Source organism: Erpetoichthys calabaricus (assembly GCF_900747795.2).
Source record: "Erpetoichthys calabaricus chromosome 1 unlocalized genomic scaffold, fErpCal1.3 SUPER_1_unloc_6, whole genome shotgun sequence".
In the NCBI taxonomy this organism is placed as follows: Eukaryota; Metazoa; Chordata; class Cladistia; order Polypteriformes; family Polypteridae; genus Erpetoichthys; species Erpetoichthys calabaricus.
The window spans coordinates 67,568-82,760 of NW_026261597.1; the positions used below are offsets into that span (position 1 = coordinate 67,568).

The window sequence follows — 15,193 nt, forward strand, 5'->3', positions numbered from 1 at the left end:
CAGCCTTCATTTACATAATCTTAGCGAGATGGAGGCAGTTGGTGGTGTGTCCCTGTAAAGATGGCCGCCTAATATGAGACACCCAATGTCTGACTTCAACTAGCCTGCGACTCGCTAAGATAAATTTAAACAGGTTTGATTTTGTTTTTAGTCTTAGGGGCAGACTGTGTGTGCAGGAGAGCAGACAACCAGAGAATGTTTCCCTGAAGTAGAATGCATAGAGTAGAGTGAAGAAGAGTAAGAACCTGCAGGATTTGAACCTACAACCCCAATTCCAATGAAGTTGGGACGTTGTGTAATATGTAAATAAAAACAGAATAAGATTAGCAAATCCTTTTCAACCTATATTCAATTGAATACACTACGAAGACAAGATATCGAATATTCAAACTGATAAACTTGATTGTTGTTTTGCAAATCTTCACTCATTTTGAATTTGATGCCTGCAACATGTTCCAAAAAAGCTGAGACGGGCAGCAAAAGACTAGGAAAGTTGAGGAATGTTCAAAAAACACCTGTTTTGAACATTCCACAGGTGAACAGATTAATTGGAAACAGGTGTTTGTCATGATTGGGTATAAAAGGAGCATCCCCAAAAGGCTCAGTCGTTCACAAGCAAGGATGGGGTGAGGTTCAACACTTTGTGAACAACTGCGTGGGCAAATAGTCCAGCAGTTTAAGAACAACGTTTCTCAATGTAAAATTGCAAGGAATCTAGGGATTTCATCATCAACTGTCCATAATATCATCAAAAGATTCAGAGAATCTGGAGAAATCTCTGCTCGTAAGCGGCAAGGCCGAATACCAACACTGGATGCCCGTGACCTTTGATCCCTCAGGCGGCACTGCATTAAAAACCGACATCATTCTGTAAAGGATATTACCACGTGGGCTCAGGAATACTTCAGAAAACCATTGTCAGTTAACACAGTTCGTTGCTACATCTACAAGTGCAAGTTAAAACTCTACCGTGCAAAGCAAAAGCCATATATCAACAACACCAGGAAACGCCGCCGGCTTTTCTGGGCACGAGCTCATCTGAGATGGACTGATGCAAAGTGGAAAAGTGTGCTGTGGTCTGACGAGTCCACATTTCAAATTGTTTTTGAAAATCATGGACGTCGTGTCCTCCAGGCCAAAAAGTAAAAGGACCATCCGGATTGTTATCAGCGCAAAGTTCAAAAGCCAGCATCTGTGATGGTATGGGGGTGTGTTAGTGCCCATGGCATGGGTAACTTGCACATCTGTGAAGGCACCATTAATGCTGAAAGGTACATATAGGTTTTGGAGCAACATATGCTGCCATCCAAGTGACGTCTTTTTCAGGGACGTCCCTGCTTATTTCAGCAGGACAATGCGAAGCCACATTCTGCATGTGTTACAACAGCGTGGCTTCGTAGTAAAAGAGTGTGGGTACGAGACTGGCCTGCCTGCAGTCCAGACCTGTCCCCCATTGAAAATGTGTGGCGCATTATGAAGTGTAAAAGATGACAACGGAGACCCCGGACTGTTGAGCAACTGAAGTTGTACATCAAGCAAGAATGGGAAAGAATTCCAGCTGCACAGCTTCAACAATTAGTGTCCTCAGTTCCCAAACGCTTATTGAGTGTTGTTAAAAGGAATGGTGATATAACACAGTGGTAAACAGGCCCCTGTCCAGGCTTTTTTGGAACGTGTTGCAGGCATCAAATTCAAAATGAGTGAAGATTTGCAAAACAACAATAAAGTTTATCAGTTTGAAGATTCGATATCTTGTCTTTCTAGTGTATTCAATTGAATATAGGTTGAAAAGGATTTGCTAATCATATTCTGTTTTTATTTACATTTTACACAACGTCCCAACTTCATTGGAATTGGGGTTGTAACAAAAATAACAGATGCTCCTCTTTCAGTCATCCCATGTTTGAGATAACAAAAGGGCAAAAAATAAAATAAAGGGCCACAGCTGTTAACCCTTTGTACAGCACAGGTGTCATCAGCAGCACACTATTGGCTGTTAGAAACAGGGCTAAGCATGACTCTGCTGAATGGTCAGCACACAATCTCTGAATATAACAAATGTTTAAATTAACGAGATCAGGTGATGAGATCTGCGACTGTAGTTGGCAAATATGACATGCTCCAGGACAACAACATTCTTCAAAACAACTTCATTATCAACAACTTTGAAACAAGTTTCAAGTTTATCAGCTTCATCTTGTTTAAGTACACTCTTCACACATCACAAATATTTTAGTACTTAACACATTAGTAAACTCCTATTAAACAGCAGCACCACCCAGCATTGCGAGATTGTTATGGTGGAGGCCTTGTGTGCCTCGGTCTTTCTTAACACTCCATTTGTGCTTCTGATGGACCAGTTTGCTATGGGTAACCCTAAAAGGGGGGCCCCCAGAGTAAAAGCAGCTCATTATTGACCTTCATGAATAGTCTAATTAAATGAAAGTGGGTCTTGGCCAGAAGACAGATGCTAGTCCTGACAGTGGTGTTCACCTAAGACTGGCATGAGTTCACCACACAGCCTGGTTGGGTCAGTATGATAAAGTCACATGTATAAGTAGCCAAATGTACCTTTGCTTCCACCTCACCACCGTGGTCCAGCGCAAATCAAACACAAATAGAGGTTATTGGGGTACAGGAAGAAAACCAGAGTACCTGCACAGGGCAGGAGCCAGCTATAGACCATCATAGGGTACACTCACATTCTAGTCCACAACCACACCAAGACAAGTTAGATTTGCCAGGCCACTAAACCTGAGCATCTTTTAAGAGACTTAAAAAACAGGCTGAGATTCAAATTCATTCTAACAGAACTGTAAGGCAGTAACACAAAACACAAATCTCTATTAACTTCTCTAATACTCACTAACAGACATTACTGGTTTGGCTTTAGCACTGAAACATGGGAGTTTGTCATATTTGATACAGGTTAAATGGGAAAGACACACATTTAAGTGTCCATCCAAGCAATGCATGTAAATGTCTGCTGTCTGCATTGGGTTAAGCAGGTTTGAGGCCGTCTGTGTAAATACCGATACTGATTGCCAACGTTTACCAGTTAAGAACATAATTTATTCTCTTAAAGGCGAATTACTTCATGGCAGCACTGCCGTTTTCTCTCACTACAGATATACGACCCTATATATCTTAGTATTTGTTGTCAGCCATGGGCTCCAGTTCGTTTTTCACTTTTACTAATCTGACTCCTCGCTATTCTTTTAATGGCTGGCCGGTCACCACCTCCGCAACTGTCTTTGAACTGGACGCCGCGTAGGAACAAATGAGAAACAAAGGCAGAAATCAAAGCGCCGTACGTGTGGAATGTCCGTCTGCTCGATGTCTGCGATTCGAGAAGGAATCGACAAAAGGAACACACGGAGATGAATGAACAGGCGCCAGCGGTGTGACTGGGTAATACGAATTAAAATTTGGGATTCAGCCACGTGAAGTGAACTGCAAATAACAATGAACAGAAACATCGCGCGAGTGACCACAGGAGGATTCACTCCTGCAAAGTTCGGTGGGGGGCTAACGAACAGGCACTCGCCACTCACTCAAGTCGCGCGCGGAGATTCTAATGGAGCGAATGAAAACTCACACATCCGTAAAGTGCATCCCCAAAACTCAGAGCACTTACTGTCTACCTCTTGGCGATGGGATTGTTTCTGAATTCGTTCACACTTCTCTCTCACTCAGCAACAGTCTTGCGTCCGTAGAGTTTCACAAAGCGGAGACAGTGGTAGCGTGGCTGCAGTAGCTGTCGCGTTGGATGACGTCATCCAGCGGGCAGCATAGGATCACGTGACAGTTAAGCGAGCCCTCCAATCAATTGTATCCGGCTGCAGGTCGTAGACTCGGCCTTCCACGCCCCCTGCCTTCCGCGCCTCCTTCCTTCCACACCACGCCCCCAGCATTCGCATCCGTCCCCTGTCGCATCGCTTTCGTTGAAAAACTAGTAACGTTGATTTACCATGTAACCCTAAAAGAAGATATTAATATGACTTCCTGCAATCACGAGGCAAGAATCCGAGTTTCTCTTTATGGTATTACTGTCGTATTTACTTTTAGAAACAAAAAACAGTTTTATAATTTATGAATCAGGATTCGATAGTTAAAAGAAAGAGGGCATAACATATTTTTAGATTAAGGAAACCCCATACTAAATATGAATGTGGATGCTCTAACTGCTATTATAGTGAATTCTATCATTCAAAATATTTGAAATTATTTTTATGGTACTTTTGTACTAAACGGCATGTCTGACATTATTTCTGGAACCTCGTTCAATAAAGGAAAATTCCGTTAATGACATTAATTTATTATATTACAAAATAAATGATGATCAATAACACAACAAAGCAATCAACAGGCATGAAAATGAAGGTCTAAACTTTCGAGTTCAAAAGAAACTTAAAATTATTTATATTGAACAATTTTTTAAATGATCCAGCTTACTAATACAGTTCATACTTTCATTTCCATTGTCTGTCTTGAATTGTGTTTTCTTAATTTTGTTCTACGCTGCTGCTATAATGTTGATAAATTTCAAGTGGAGTTATTAAACTTTCAAACGATTACCTGATTTTTAATTTTAATGCATAATTGTTCTCCCTGGGACCCAAACTTGTAAATATGTACTTATCAAAAAAAGTGAAGCAAATCTCTCAAATTGCTTAATAGATATTATATCGTTTGTTTTTCTAAAGAAATGCAAACATTTGCATTATTGAAAGTTGCACTTCCATAAACCGTCGTTTTTATTTATTTTGGAACTGAACTAACAGATTTTAAACTTAACTTTAAAAATGTTTTGTTTGGGTCGATACAATAATTACAAATCAATTTTTTAGTGATTTTAAATCATTTAATCGCCATATACCATTTCTTGTATTAGGAATTTGTCATTTGTTGCATACCCCAACTTACTCTCCAAACGGAGATTTACTTTTTTGTAAATAAGATTACCGTTATTAGGTCATCGGTGTCACTGCCTGCTCAGGATTCTTCCCATAGTGTGTTCAGCTGTCTTTGACCACTTTGTGCCTGCGTGTGTCATCGTCTCTGTTGTCTGATTTGGTGTAACGCCTGAATCCTACAAAGTGCCCCCTGGTCAGTGTCCCCTCTTGATTAGTTAATGGGTTTTTTGATTCTGTCAGACCAAGTATTGTTACCTTAATAAATGCTAGCTTGATTTCTGGTTGTGTTCCTGCTGCCTTGAAACACTCTGTGGTGCAGAAACGTATTATAAAAAACAAAATAAGGACCCTCTAATGTGTCAAATTTCAGGCCAATTTCTAAACTGCCTTTTTTATCTAAAGTCTTTGAAAAAGTTGTCCTACCTCAAACATTTCTAGATGAAAATAGTATTCTGGAAAAATTCCAATCCAGATACAGATGTTCCTGCAGCACTGAAACATCCTTGTTAAAGGTTAACAGTGACCTCTTCCCAATTACTAATCCTGGAGATTCTGCCATTCTTGTACTGCTAGATCTTACTTCAGCTTTTGATGCTGTGGATCTTATGATTCTTATATCCTGCCTTGAACAGTATGTAGTCATCCAAGGTAATGCCCTGAAATGGTTTAAATCTTATCTAAGAAATAGGAATGTTTCTATTCATTTGGGTGAGTTCTCATCCTCTGTAGCTCCCCTTACTTGTGGGGTTCCATCCTTGGACCAGCTAACTTTTTGATAGGCATGTTACCTTTAGGCTCCACTGTTAACAAGTATGGCTTCTATATACTGATGACACTTAAATATATTTGCCACTAAAATCAAAGCGAGAAAATACAGACCCTCCATATGTGCTTGAATGATATTAAAACCTGGATGGAAATGCATCTTCTTAAACTAAATGATAATAAAACTGTGATCATGGTGTCCAAGAGTTAAGAAAGTTTGAGTGTCTGTGATATTGATCTTGGACCCCTTTCCATATACATATCATAAAGCTTCAGTTAGCCCAGGTGTGATCTGTGGCAGCTCATTCAAACTCGACAGACAGATAAATTGTGAAGTTAAATGAAGCTTTTTCCAGCTGAGACTTTAAGGTAAAGGCTTTTCTTTCTTTCTTTGATCTTGAAAAGGCCATCCAAGCTTTTACAGCATCTCGTTTGGACTATTGCAGTTCTTTGTATGTAGGTATTGGTCAAGCCCTGTTACGACACCTACAACTATTCCACAACTTTGCTGTTCGCTTATTGAAGGCTCTCGTAAGTGTGGCCATATTTCACCAATACTGACCTCACTTCACTGGCATCTGGTCCATTTCAGAATTGATTTTAAAATTCTATTTCTTGTTTTCAAATGTTTGAGTGGATCAGCCCCATCTTGCCTCTTGGAACCTCTTCACTTGTATGTGCCAACAAGATCCCTGTGGTCTACTAGCCCGATGCTCTTAATTGTGCCGAAGTCGAGGCTGAAGCAAAGGAGGAATCGGGTGTTTGTGGTGGCTGCTCCTTTTCTCTGGAATGACTCTCCTTATTATAATAGGTCTGCTCCATCACAGGCCATTTTTAAGTCATCATTACAGACATTTCGTTTTGCTGCCATTTGACCCTGCAAGAGGTTGACATTGTTTGTATATGTTGGCTCACGTACATTCAGGATTATAAATATGTACTGTATATATGGGTATTTTAAGTTTATCTTTTATGTAATGGCTGGTTATTCTTGCAGTTTTGTGCTGTGTACGTACAGTATATTTGAACTGCTTCTTTTACCCTTTCTTGTACAGCACTTTGGTTCAGTTCTGGCTGCTGTTGTAAATGTGGTTTATAAATAAATATTGCCTTTCCCTGCTTTATAAAACATTATTTTAATACATAACACTAAGACAATGGACTGTAAAGATGAAGTTGGTTTGAAACATTTATTAGAAAAAAGTTAAAGAATATATAAAATATAGAACAAGAATTGTAGGTTGTAACTGAACAATGAGGGACATGTATGTTTGTTACATTTTCTCACAAAACTCCTTTTTCCTCTCATGTTAATCTAAAAACCGATGCATGTCTTCCATATGTGAAAAAAATATGTCTAAAGATATATTCCCTCTCCTCTTCTTCTGGAAATTCAGATAGCAAATCAGATTTCTGAAGGGCCTCCTCAGTGTCGTCTTTGTCCATTGACAGTAATGCAGGGAGTGAGATTCGCCCTCTGAACACAGAAATGTTCTCAGCACACCACTTCTGTGCCTCGGTAAAATGCTGAAGGATTCCATGCTGCTGTAATACATTATATTAAAAAAGAAAGAAAGAAAATTCTTTAAATGGTCATCATAAAGCTCATAGCCTTTTACTCCACATTTACAAGGAATGTAAGGAAAGTAAAAAAAATAATGTACAGCAAATTTAATTTATTATACATTATTAACATTACTGCTTTCGATCACAGATTCTACAAGTCTTCAATGTTTCTTACCACACACAATTATTAATACAGCACACAATGCATTTCAAATGTTTTAAGGCCTTTAATAGTTGTACTGGTACTCCAGTTTGTCAGAAGATATAAAACAGGCTTTTAGTCTTTTGGGCTTTGACTCCTACTGGTTAGCGATTAACAGTCGGCATCTGAGACAAGCATTAAGTCTTTTTATACAGTTTATTCACTATACCACTGGCATTGTAAGCCAGCATCAACAAAATGTAATTTATCTTTCTTATGGAAGTTTATAAAATGAGGTGTCTGTACCTGCTCATCAGTGCCCTGTGCTGGATGTTGGAGAAGGAAGGCTGACGTTTCTTCTAAAAGAAAAAATCTGAAATCTGCAGAACGCAGTGCTATGGAACAGAATAGCAAGACATTTGTTCATTTCAGATGTAGTGCCAAGTCTTTACTCATCTTCTGTCTTCTCATTAATGGCTCAATAAAGCCTAAACCTAAAAACATAAAAAATAATATTTACCTAAGGAAATGTTAAAAAAGAACCAAAAGAATAAGCACAATAAATGACCCTGCCCTGGCTGTCCATTATTTCTGTACCTTCTAATTTTTTGTTTGGTTCTTGGCCTTCATTTAGAAAGGCGTTTGCTCGCTCAGTCTGATGTGAGCAGTTACTTCAGTGATTTGAAAAAGAAGCACTAAGTTTATAATGGTAAGCATTGTGACTATTTGTCTTTGATTTACAATATGGCTAAGTATATTTGCCACATTACCACAGAACTAAATTAGAGTTATTAAAGGAAATTTAAATGTCATTTACCCCTTGGTGCTGGAGTTCTCAAGTAACATTCTACACCAGCTCTTCCTCAAAGCCAGAATGTCATTCTAAAGAGGACTGAGCAGAGTCACGTTGTTAAAAGGAGTTTAATGTTACAAAAATATTTATGCAAACCATTATAAACTCATTTAAATGATCTGGATTTTGAAAGGTAGGCGTTTCTGGAACTTCAAAACCACTAGGGACAGTATGTTGAAATAAAAAAAAAAACAAATATAATAAAATAAGTTAAACATAACACAAATATCCAACACAAATTGTAGAAGGTGACAAAAATGGGAACCAGCAACCAGATATAATCCTCCCTCTACAAATACTACAATGAAAGAAGAGAGGACTAAAGTTGAGACACAACTCATTAAAACTGAAGGGGGCCTCGAGGATGAAATACAGAGACACCACAAAATGGTCCTTTGGAAACCTGGACACAACATTAAATACAGACATAAAAAAAATGATAGTTACAATATGAAATGGTCATACCATCAACATGGAAATTCCACAGCCATGGCTATTCATCTGACTTGGAAGGCCCTAATCCATCCATCCATCATCCAACCCGCTATATCCTAACTACAGGGTCACGGGGGTCTGCTGGAGCCAATCCCAGCCCACCGCAGGGCGCACACACACCAAACACACACTAGGGAGGCCCTAATACAAGGGGTAAAAAAATGTAATCAAAGAAAAATATTAAATACTGACATACAATAAACTGTTGACAATGACTTTTAAACAAAAACAACAATGGAATTGGCCACTTGGGACACACCCTGTGTTACATCTGTAAATAGTAAAACCTGCCAAACAACGGAAAATGCTCAGCTTTTTAACCTGTATTTAAAAAAGTTCCAGTTCAGAAATCTAAACGTCAGTATTGTTTGCAAGCACACACTCTTGGCATATATACACTACCTGCATACTTGACAATGTGGCCTTCATGACTCTGAAGGTGACGTAGCAGGATGCTGTAGTCTCTGTGCTTTTTACAAAGAGGGCACTTGGATTCATTTGGATATTTAATCAATGTTATCAAAGTTGTTTTTATATTCCCTGCCTTTATGGAGAAATGTGACTGTGGAAATCAAGACAAAAATAATACGTAATACTAATTTGGCAGAAAGCGCTAACGTGCTTTTATAAATAGCTAACTTAACTTAGTTAAGATAAGATATTTAACATAAATGACGACGATAAACATAAATACCTTTCATATTGTACACTAACATTGCAGATTCTCTACATTACATCTCATAAATAAGTGTAAAAGTTAATACAGATGAAATAATACGGTAAATATTAAAAAGAAATAATACAAGAGGTAAAAAATAATTAAAACGATATGCTTAAAAATAGGATATGTCAGTAATGACGATAAACAGAGAACACTTGGATTCGCTATACAGTATATAATCGTACATCTCATTAGTTTTATTTAATGAATGTAAAGTTTCTTTAAATATACTGAGCTTTTTATTCTGTGAGTCCATATACCTGGTTTTGTTGTGCCATTGTTTCGTGGCGGAAACCGTTTTCAGCTCCTTTTTTTTTTTTCGAATTGGAAAAACTGTACAGCAGCTCTTCTTCTCTTTCTACGGACTGTGGGCGGTTGTGGGGCGAACTGTGGAAGGCAGGAGGCGTGGAAGGCCAAGTCTGCGACCTGCAGCCGGGCCCTTCTCCAGTACCCAGCGGCCCATCACTATCAGGTAGCGACAAATACTGTTGCTGAGTGAGAGAGAAGTGTGAACGAGTTCAGAAACAATCTCATCGCCACGAGGCAGACAGTAAGTACTCTGGATTTTGGGGATGCACTTTATGGATGTGTGAGTTTTCATTCGCTCCATTAGAATCGCCGCGCGCGATTTGAATGAGTGGCGAGCGGTGCGTTCGTGTTCGTTAGGCCCCCGCCGAACTTTGCTCGAGTGAATCCTCCTGTGACCACCCGCGTGCTGTTTCTGTTCATTGGTATCTGCGGTTCACTTCATGTGTCTGAGTCCCAAATTTTACTTCGTACCACCCAGTCACATCGCTGGCGCCTGTTCATTCATCTCCGTGTGTTCCTTTTGTCGATTCCTTCTCGAATCGCAGACATCGGGGAGACGGCCATTCCACACTAACGGCGCTTTGATTTCTGCCTATTGTTTCAGTTTTGTCCCTCCGCGGTGTTAAGACTATCCTACAGAGAGACAGGAGAGCGCAGTGCAGTAAGCCAAGTCGTATTGTATGTACTGTATGTTCTAGACAAAGAGCCCGTTTCGACAACGTAAGATGAAACGGGCACGAGTGGAATAGTAAGTAAAAGCACCACAAACCTGATATAGGTGTATTGAATGAATGCGTAATTAGGCCTTGAGCTGTAGTCAAAATCGCCTTTCAGGCCACTATGGCTTTAATCGAAGTCGCCTTTCTCTTTGAATTTTCGCGGCCGTAAATCCGCCACCTGCCGCGATGTCGGTCTCGTAAGGTTTTTCGGGCGACTGCGCATCACGGGACGGAAGGACAATCCCGACCGATTTTATATACTGTAGTAAATTAAATGCATTTTCTAAAATTATAATAATATTATTATTATAGTTAAAGTGATCTGACCAGCTTTATAAGTTTCGCTTTAACATTTGCGGTATTTTCATTTAACCACTAGACGACTGTCGCCAGTTATGTTTCGACAGTCATCGTCACATGTGACTTGGGGGATTCGCTGTGGCTCCGTTAATAATTTATTTGTGCTTCCATGCTGTGAACTCGCGATAAGAGTCCTGCGCGCGCTGATAGAATTGAAACGCATAAATCACAAATCTTTTGACCCTCCGCCCATCCCTAAGTATTTGCAATCAGAAGGTTGTGAACATGCATAGTAATCCTTGACTGGCCTCCTCGATAGATGGCGTGATTAGATAGAACAGCTGTTAAATTTCCCGGCGCATAGTCGACGTTTTAATTTCGGCTTCAACTGTTTAGGAAACTGTCACGTGTAGCTATGGTCGCGTACGGCTAACGTCATCCAGGGCGACGGCCACTGAAGCCTGTCGCTTCCCTTTTTTATTTTTTATCAATGAAACACAATACAGTACAAAACTATCGTAGATGTTTACAGTATACTTTTTTGAATGTTGAGTTTATAGCAACAATCACCCGGGGGCTACATAAATTTCACAGTATATGCAAGATAACAAATAGGGAGCACAGGCCAAAAGACACAGGAGGCATAAATGAAAACAGTGTAAAATGAGAGATGTTATCATAAATCCTTCTTACAGATTTTCTGGATTTCAGTTTCTTATCTGATAGGAAGTATTGTTTCAAATCATTTATGAACCATGTAAAAGATGGTTTGCTATTTCTCCACATACTACAGTGTATATGATATTTACCTAAGAGAATGACAATGTTAATCATATCAGATACAGATGGATATCAGGTATCCATGTTGAACATAATATGAGACAAGTCAAACTATGGAATATCATTAACCTTGAGTGATAACCAGCTGTGTATTTCTAACCAAAATTTGGCCAAAACAGGATATGAAAAGAACAAGTGTTGTAATGTTTCATAAGTTGAATCACAAAACGAACACATGTCCACCTCAAATTTAAATATTCTTTTTAAAAATTCTGCCACCTGGTATATATTGTTATTATCTTGAAATGTGTTTCTTTAATTTAATTTAACTTTAATGCCAATGGGATTGCCTGACAAACCTGTTTGTATTCTTTTTGAGTACAATCTAATTTAAATATCTTCAAAAAGGACACATAGTCTAGCAGATTACCATCTGAGTCCAACACTCAAACCAGTTTCTATTAAATAATGACTTTCTATTAACTGTTATCACTCTGTTATTCCGTAGGGTAGACATGTGGTGAGAAGTTGTGTGTAAAAATCATTTTTCAGAAAGAAAGGATCTGTTTGTGTAAACTAGATAATTTAACAGGAATTTTACTAATCTCAGTCGCATTTTAATAGAAACTCAATTCCTCTTAATTTTTAAAAAATAGATCTGTGTATATGAAACCACATGGAATCAGATTGTGACAAACAAGCTCTGAGCCAGTTAATCTTAAAAGTTCCAACCATTGATTCAAAGTCTAAGGCTTCCCTGTCGCTACCCGATCTGTGTTCCTGCCCGATTTGTGCGCGCAGGCGTATTGAAAGCCTAGCAAGCCGTAAAGTGTTCACGCATGCGTTAAACAGATTGGGCAGCACCATAAAGTGTGCGATAACGTAGCCTTTCAATACGTGCGGACCGGCAACAGGGACCAGTTAGTGACACACATCACATGCCCTTAATGAAAAAATAAAGAAAATCCACTTTACGGCACAACTCGGTCTGAACTGTGTACGCCGATTCACAACTTGACATTACAGATTGCCTGACAAACCTTTCTGTATTCTTTTTGAGTACAACCTCATTTAAAATTCTTCAGGCAATCCTATTGGCATTAAGACAGTTAATCTTCAACATCATGTCATATTCAGAAGTCAAGCCAGCGCTGCCAAACTTAAAAATTGGTAATTGTAATCTAAATGATTGTAAATATAATAATAAGGTTATTAGAGCAAATTTTAAATCCATTCTTTTCCATGATTTTAACTCAGGAAAGCATTTGCAAGTTTTTAATGGGGATCAGTCAATTCTGGAAAAGGCTTTTTTCTAAATTTAAGTGGCCTGTTTCTCTAAAAATTAAAGAATTTCAAGATAATTAAAAGAAAAAGAAGATTTAAATTTGAGGTGGACCTGCGTTCTTTTTGTGATTCAACTTGTGAAACTTTACAACACTTGTTCTTTTCATGTCCTGTTTCGGCCATATTTTGGTTAGAAATACACAGCTGGTTATCACACAAGGTTAATGACATCCCATAGTTTGACTTGTCTCATATTATGTTCTACATGAATAACTTATATCCATCTGTCTCTGATATGATTAACATTGTCATTCTCTTAGGTAAATACTGTATCATATACACTGTAGTAAGTGGAGAAATAGCAAACCATCTTTTACATTAGAACATTAGAACACTCTAGACGAGAACAGGCCATTCAGCCCAACAAAGCTCGCCATTACTATCCACTTATTTCTTCCAAGAAAACATCAAGTCAAGTTTTGAAAGACCCTAACGTCTTACTGTCTACCACACTACTTGGTAGCTTTTTCCAAGTTTCCATCGTTCTTTGTGTAAAGAAAAACTTTCTAATGTTTGTGCGAAATTTACCCTTAACAAGTTTCCAACTGTGTCCCCATGTTCTTGATGAACTCATTTTAAAATAACCATCTCGATCCACTGCACTAATTCCCTTCATAATTTTAAACACTTCAATCAGGTCACCTCTTAATCTTCTTTTGCTTAAACTGTAAAGGTTCAGCTCTTTTAATCTTTCCTCATAATTCAACCCCTGTAGCCCTGGAATCAGCCTAGTCGCTCTTCTCTGGACCTTTTCTAGCGCTGCTATGTCCTTTTTGTAGCCTGGAGACCAAAACTGCACACAGTACTCAAGATGGGGCATCACCAGTGCATTATAAAGGTTGAGCAGAACCTCCTTGGACTTGTACTCCACACATCGTGCTATATATCCTAACATTCTGTTAGCCTTCTTAATGGCTTCTGAACACTGTCGGAAAGTCGATAGCTTAGAGTCCACTATGACTCCTAAATCCTTCTCATAAGGTGTACTCTCGATTTTCCGACCACCCATTGTATATTCAAACCTAACATTTTTACTTCCAATGTGCAATACTTTACATTTACTGACATTAAATTTCATCTTCCACAAATCTGCCCAAGCCTGTATGCTATCCAGGTCCTTCTGTAATGATATAACGGATTCGAAATTATCTGCTAATCCACCTATCTTGGTATCATCTGCAAACTTAACCAGCTTGTTACTTATATTACTATCTAAATCATTTATATATATTAAAAATAGAAGCGGCCCTAGCACTGACCCCTGTGGAACACCACTCTTAACATCAGCCAGTTCTGATGAGGTTCCTCGCACCATCACCTTCTGCTTCCTGTGTCTGAGCCAATTCTGCACCCATCTACAAACATCACCCTGAACTCCCACCTCTTTTAATTTGATGCCCAACCTCTCATGTGGCACCTTATCAAATGCTTTCTGAAAGTCCAGATTAATAATATCATAAGCTCCACTTTGCTCGTATCCTTTTGTTGCTTCCTCATAGAATTCCAGCATGTTAGTAAAACACGACCTCCCTCTTCTGAACCCATGCTGACTGCTTAGAATAACTCCTGTCCTTGCCAGGTGTTGCTCGATCTTATCCTTAATAATTCCTTCCATTAATTTTCCTGTGATGCATGTTAAGCTTACTGGCCTATAGTTGCTTGGATCTGCCCTGTCACCCTTTTTATATAATGGGATGATATTTGCCATTTTCCAGTCCTTTGGAATCTCTCCAGTGCACAGTGACTTCCTAAAAATATGCGTCAAGGGTTTATATCTGTACTCACTAGCCTCCTTAAGAACACGAGGATAAATATTATCTGGTCCTGTTGATTTGTTCGATTTCAGCTTATTTAATCTGAGCAGTACTTCTCCCTCTACAATTTCCAAATCCCTCAGTACCTCCTTAGTAGTCCCTGTTACCTCTGGGAGGTTATCCACGTGCTCACTTGTAAACACCTCAGAAAAATGAAAGTTTAAGGCATCCGCTATTTCACTGTCTGTATCTTTTAATTCCCCTTTACTATTCCTTATGCACTTGACCTCCTCCTTGACTGTTCTTTTACTACTAAAATACTGAAAGAATCTCTTAGGGTCGTCTTTCTCCTTTTCTGCTATATTCCTCTCCAACTGTCTTTTAGCCTTCCTGATATCCTTCTTAATGGTTGCCCTCATGTTCTCATACGCTCTACAATTCACTTTGCAGTCATTAGTCTTATATGCCTTTATAAAGCAGTTTTTTCCTTTGCAACTTCTTTTTTAAATCTTTATTAATCCACTGTGGA

At 38.8% G+C, this 15,193-nt stretch overlaps 1 long non-coding RNA gene across 2 annotated transcripts; it reads right to left on the reverse strand.

Moving 5' to 3' along the window:
• Positions 1-7,020: 7,020 nt before the first annotated feature.
• Positions 7,021-9,895, reverse strand: LOC127526433 (uncharacterized). Of its 2 annotated transcripts, XR_007933982.1 has the most exons (5): positions 9,719-9,895; positions 9,140-9,299; positions 8,207-8,645; positions 7,696-7,883; positions 7,021-7,226 (listed from the first exon to the last, which is right to left on the reverse strand). It is a non-coding gene; the product is annotated as an uncharacterized LOC127526433 (long non-coding RNA). The 2 variants fall into 2 exon arrangements; XR_007933981.1 differs by lacking the exons at positions 9,140-9,299; positions 9,719-9,895 and having other exon boundaries at positions 8,207-8,828.
• Positions 9,896-15,193: the final 5,298 nt, after the last annotated feature.